This window comes from Cajanus cajan, chromosome 7, assembly GCF_000230855.2.
Source record: "Cajanus cajan strain Asha chromosome 7, NIPB_CcT2T_4, whole genome shotgun sequence".
Lineage (NCBI taxonomy): Eukaryota > Viridiplantae > Streptophyta > Magnoliopsida > Fabales > Fabaceae > Cajanus > Cajanus cajan.
In genome coordinates, this window is record NC_138523.1 from 8,952,943 (window position 1) to 8,959,566 (window position 6,624).

General features: G+C 29.8%; 1 non-coding gene across 1 annotated transcript; it reads left to right on the forward strand.

Moving 5' to 3' along the window:
- Window positions 1-377: 377 nt before the first annotated feature.
- Window positions 378-482, forward strand: LOC114915780 (small nucleolar RNA R71). Its single transcript, XR_003803865.1, has one exon. It is a non-coding gene; the product is annotated as a small nucleolar RNA R71 (small nucleolar RNA).
- The last annotated feature ends 6,142 nt before the right edge of the window (window positions 483-6,624 follow it).

Consider the following 6,624-nt stretch of genomic DNA (forward strand, 5'->3'; position numbering starts at 1 on the left):
TAGGCTATCAAAGCTTAGGAGAGTGATTAGTGTATTTTAATCTTGAGAAGCATGTCTTCTAAGGTTTTGACTTCCCTATCCTCTTCCACTCTCTTAGCCATTGGCTTAGTGATGGGTCTCACATGAAGCTCCATGGATGGTCCTCCATCAGGATAAACCTTTGTAGGATGTTTAATTGAATTGTAAATGCTACATCTTGAAGTTGTTGTTGCACATGTTTGCATTTGTTGTTGGCCAATAGCTAGTTGCTTAACTAAGGATGTCAACTCAGAGATTTTATTTTCCAACCTTTTATTTTCCAAATTGTTGCATCAATCATGCTCATATCCATAAGTGACAATCCTTCATAAAAGTATTGAATGAGTAATTGTTCACTTATTTGATGATGAGGACAAGTAGCACAAAACTTGTTGAATCTCTCCTAGTATTCATATAGTGTCTCTCCATGTTGTTGCCTAATGCCACAAATCTCCTTCCAAATTGTTGCAAATCTAGAGGTAGGAAAGAATTTTTCAAGGAACAACCTCTTCATATCATTCCATGTAGTAATAGGAGCAGGAAGAAAATACAACAAATCCTTGGTTGCACCATCTAGAGAAAAAGGAAATGCTTTCATTCTTCTAGAATAGCAAGTGGCCTTATGGTTAAACATACCACATGGAACTCCTTAAGGTGTTTGTGTGGATACTCACCTGCAAGTCCATGAAACTTAGGCAACAAATGGACTAGATCAGATTTAAGCTCATAGTTGACTTCTATTTTAGGGTATTCAACACACCAAGGTTGATAAACAATGTTAGATGTGGCAAATTCCTTCAAAGTTAAGTCATTATTATTAGCCATATTTTCAGATTCAAAACCAACAACATTATCAAAATCAAATTCAGAAGATGTAGTTAAGACAACACTATCTACCTTATACTTAAGCCTATGATGGTCAACAAAAGTCAAAGTCAATGAAAAGTCAAAAATCAACAAAAAGTCAAAAAGGTATGAAATGAGGTCTAGAACATGCAAAACTACACTAAATGAATTTTAAAAAATATTTCGACACAATAACATCATTTCATATCATATTTTCTATTTTTTATAAATTTTTGGTGAATTTTAATAATGGAAAAATCACGAAAAAAAAATTGAAAAAGTGGTCTAAAGATGGAATTTTGCGAAAGGAACCCCTGATGTTCGTAGTCAGTCCTTGATAGGGGCACCTTGATGCATGATTTTTCTCTATCTCTCAGCAAATTTCAGGAGAATCCGAGCTAATTTTGTCAAATGACCAAAATACCCTTAAAAAGGTACTAGTAGAAATCCTTACTTATCAAAAAAAAAAATCAACTCATATGTAACATCCAACAAATTCAACATAACATATGTACTACATATGTGCAATACCAATATGTAATACAAATATGTAATGCAATGTAAAAATACAACAACTATTAATAGAAAACAAAAAAATCAGCAAATAGAATACAAAAAAAAAAATCAACAATAAAAATACAGAAATAACGAAACAAAACAACATACAATAATATGCAACAACAGCAATACAGTAGCAGCAATACATCATCAACAATACAACAAGACACATATACAACAAAATAGAAAAATAGCATCAAAAATATAGAAGGAAAAAACAAATGCAGCAGCAACAATATAATAAGACAAAATAGAAATAGAAAACAAAAACTAAAAAAATAATTAGAAACAACAATATCAAATGAAAATAGAATACAACAACAATAAATGAAAATAGAATACAACAATAATAATTGAAAATAGAATACAATAATGGCAAATGAAAACGATCAACAGAAATAATCGTGACTTGCACAAACAAAGTTCAGTATTACAATTGGAGATCGAATTGCACCACTTGAACTTGCACACACAAAAAAAAACTACAAGCAATTGAATAAACAATTAGTGAGCAAGATGAAATTCTAATAACCGTGACTTGTGTCCCTAACAACGGCTCCAAATTTAATAGTGATGTCAAACACTATCAAATAAAAACTAGGTTTCTCTTGCTATCAAATAAAACTACGTTTCCCCTCAAAAAATTATTTGGAGTATAGGAAACAACCTAGGTCATCTCCACAGAAGACACAATTTACAAGAACTTGAATTTTATCAAGAATTAGAGAGGGGGATTTTTATCGAACACTTTATGTACAATATTTATAAACTAAAATTTAAACTCTACATAATCATGAATTTGAAAATCCAATCGAATAAAATACGGATTCAAGTTCTAATTATTGCAGTATAAAAAAAATATAATATGAATTCCAACATATAATATTTAATTCAAATTAAAGAATGAAAAATGCAATTGTGTTCTATGAAAACCCTATGAAGATAAATCTGCTTTGTATTATTCCAGTCCAAATTGAATCCAATTCGGTGTTCTAAAATTAATACGAATTAATTATGTTCTTTAATTAATAAAAAAATGAAATTCATAATGATGAATTTAATTTGAAATTAATTGAAGAATAGAAAATAAGAGAAGAGAGGAATTTAGATTTGAGACGATTTTACCGCATAGTTGAATACTTGAATCGATTAAGAAATCTTAGTCATGCATCTTCATCATTTTCTATACACAAATTTATTCGGAGAGGAGATGAAAAGTCTCAGCCAAAATAGAGAGGAATTTGAGAGAGAGAAAAAAAGAAAGTTGAGAGAAAATGAGAAAAACTTCTAGAGCAAGAAATATGAAAATATGAGGTTCCCAAAAAAGAATTATCTCTGAGTTCCATATATTTATACCTACAAATAAACAATCAAATGGGCTTACGTTTGACTAAACAAGGCCTGGTCCACTAATTAAGTCCTAATACACTAATTACAAGTCATTAAAACTATTAGGATTATGAAACCTTTGTAGCTCACAAAAACATAAAACTTTTTGAAATGGATGTAAATAACACATTTTTAAATGGAATCATTGAGGATGAAGTTTATGTTAAACAGCCTTCAGGTTTTGAAAATCCTAATTTTAAAGAACACATTTTCAAATTGAAAAAAGCTATTTACAATCTAAAACAAGCTCTTGGAGCTTAGTATGAAAGATTAAGTAATTTTCTACTTAGTAATGGTTTTGTGAGTTTGGGATTAATGATTGCAAGCCAATGCCAACACCCATTCATTTATTTGTAGGTCTATTAAAATACGAATCAAGTAAACCAAGTAGATTAGACAATCTATAGAGGTATGGTTGGTTCCTTACTCTACTTGATTGTAAGTAAACCTAACATCATGTTTAGTGTCTATCTTTATGTTGAATTTCAATTTGATCCCACAAAATCGTATTTAAAGGTTGATAAACGAATATTTAGATATCTTGTAGGTTCTACTAACTTGTGTCTTTTTTATTAGAGAAAAAGAAAAAATTTCAAGTTAGTAGGATTCTATAATGATGAATATGTTGGATATATGATTGAAAGGAAAAGTATAAATGAAGGTTATTAGTTCTTGGAAAGTGATAGACCAATTTTAATATATCTTTCTATGCATTTTTTTTATTTACTTGACTTTTATTAGTATCATATAGTGATATATTAGCTATGATTTGTTCTAGTGAGTTATTTTGGTCTTGGTTGTAAATTTTAGTTAATTTTCATAATTTTTTCCTATTTTGACATTGTTTCTTGTGTAACCCATATCTAGAACTCCCGACATCATATTTAGATATCATTGGTGTCCCTAGAAAGATACGAGAGGTTTCTACAACTTCTTTGTTGGAAGCAAATGCCCGTTAATATGTTAAACAACCCAAAAGTACATTGTAATGTTGGGGCCCTACATAATATTTTCTTTTTATTTTTAGAATCTAATGTTAGGATTTTTTTAGTGATGTAATTAGTTGATAGCTCAGTCGTATCACTATCAAACAATTCTAGGTTCCTCAACAAATTTTTGTAATATAGAGAACTTAACCTAGGTCATCTCTCAAGGACACAAGCACATTGTATTTTGAATTTAATCATGTATGTAAATCAGTTTAGAACTCGGGGGAAAATTTTCGAGCAAACAATTAGAACAAAGTATTAGGAAAGTAAAGAAATCAAATCAACACAAAATTTCAGTAGTATAGAAATTCGGTTCAAGGTTTCAATTCCTACGGTATAATCATCATTGTTCACAACAAATACGAATTCTTAATCCATCTAATTCAATCCGAAATTAATCCAAACAGTAATCTAAATCTAGATTGTGAATTTTATTAAAACAGAAACTACAATCGCACATTCCAAATTTCAACAAAATTCAAGAAAAGTAACCGATTGAATTAGGGATTTAGGTTATTTCTAATCAGAAAATACTTCTTCTCATTTTCATTTAAGATTCAAAACAGAGATTCAATATCATGAAAAACCGAATTTAAACTAAACAGAAAAGAGGAGAAGAAGAAGAAGAAAGAATTCGTTTGGTAAAAATTAGAAACTTAAATTTACCGTAGTTCTTGAAACCTTAAACCGATTAAGGAATTAGCCTTGCCTCATTATCATGTTGCAGCAAATTCCAATTGAGAGAAGAAATTCCGTGAGACAGAAAAAGATTCGTGTAAGAGAAAGTGACAGAGAAGAAGATGAAAAGTTTCTAAAGAGAGAAGAGAGAATTTGAGAGAAACTTCTTGAGGAAGTTATCCCAAATCTGAAAATCTAAAAAAATGAATTTCCAAGCTACAACTCCTGAGTCATTACATGCTTTTAAAGACAAAATAATGGGCCTAAAACCAAAGGTCCAGTCCACTAATTACAATTCAAAAGCCTAATTAACTAAACTAAACAGTTTCATGACAAGCTGAACAATCAAGTGCAGAGCCGCGACTTTAAAGCACGATTTTGGGTCTGAAAATGTCCAAACTGGGTTTTTCGTCCAATATGAGAATTGTAGATCTCTGGCTTATCTTTACAGGGACACCAAGTTTGCCAAATTCCGAGTTGAATAGCTCCAGATATGGTTAACACAAGAAACTGTGTCAAAACAGAAAATTCTTACCGAAACAGTAAAATTTATAACTAATTCCTAAATGATTCACTAATACTAATCTAAACTAAAACATGAATATAGGATACTAAAAAGAATCAAATAAGGTAAAAGCACATAAAAAAATATATATACTAAAATATGACTATCAAATACCCCCACACTTAATCTTTTGCACTCCGGGGGAAAACTAAAAATCAATCTAATACAACTTTTCTAAAGCTTCATCAAAGAATGAGCAAAACTTCTTAAAATTTTCTAATGAATTCACAAATGTATAAAAAGAAAGAAAGAATACAACATTCAAGCATCAAGGTTAAACAACAATCCATGAACACCAATGCAACATTAAAAGCTAGCAAGGTGATAAGCTCAATTAAAGAATGATTCAAAAATAATAAAACCCTCACAAGAAAGTGTTTACCTCATCTATCAAGTGTTTAAGTTTGTGTTTGCACTCAAATGCATCATGTAAAACTAGCACACCCAAGCTTTGACAAACCTCTAAAATTCACCACTTGAATCACATGTAATTAAAGATCAATAGGACTTTTATTAGCTTGTAACGTGGCCAAGGTAAAGGTTAGATGAGAAAGAGAAAAAAAAAGTCATTTAAGCTTTATAACCAAAGAGAAAAGAGGAGCAATGGAGAATAGGTTCAATAAGCATAAAGATTACCCCTAGAAGAAACTCCTATAAATTGCCATGCTATACATTTTCATATGTATTTCATTTTTTTTTTTGAATTTTGCCTCCCAATGATAAATTTTTATTTTATTATTTTTTTTCTTTTCTTTTTTTTTTCTTTGTATTTTTCTTTTTATGTTTTAAGTGCCAAATAACTCAATATCAACAATATAGAAGTATTCCCTAAAAGCACCCCCACACTTATAAAGAACACATTCTCAAAACGATTCCAAAGCTCTTTTAATCCCTAAGGTTATGGGATATCATGGTTTTTCACTTTTGGCTTATAATGAGCTAAAATCAAGGAAGGGTTATAAAGGCTCAAAGAGGGAAACTAGGGGGAAAAAATATGTAAGGTAGGCTATTTAGTTAGTAGTTTAAGAAACAAATTCCTAAATGCCTAAATCATATCAATAGAGCATGTGAACAAGAAGCTTCAAAAAGAGTTAAAGCAAAACCTAGAGTAATCTAGCAATCATGAGCAAATTCACACAAGAAAGAAATTGGAATGGAGTGATGTATTCCATCCATCAATATAGGCTCAAATCTCACAAGGTTAAAATTCTATTATCAAAGAATCAAACTCTAATTTTTCAAATCAACTTACAAAACTAAAAATGCACAAATGATTTACACTTCATGTTGTTCAACCAATCAACAAAAATGATGCAACTTTCTAAATCCATACATCTACAAATCCAAAGAAAAAATAAGAAAAATTTGTCATTCTATTTTCTATTACAAAACAACAAAATAGCAAAACAACAAAAACAGAAAACAAAGACAGAAAATAAAATAGAAATAGAATATAGAATTCAAAAACAGACAGAAAATAGAAACAGAAAATAGAAAACAGAAATAGAATATAGAATACAGAAATAGAACAAAAAATAGAAACAAAAAACAAAAAATAGAAATAGAATACAGAATACAGAA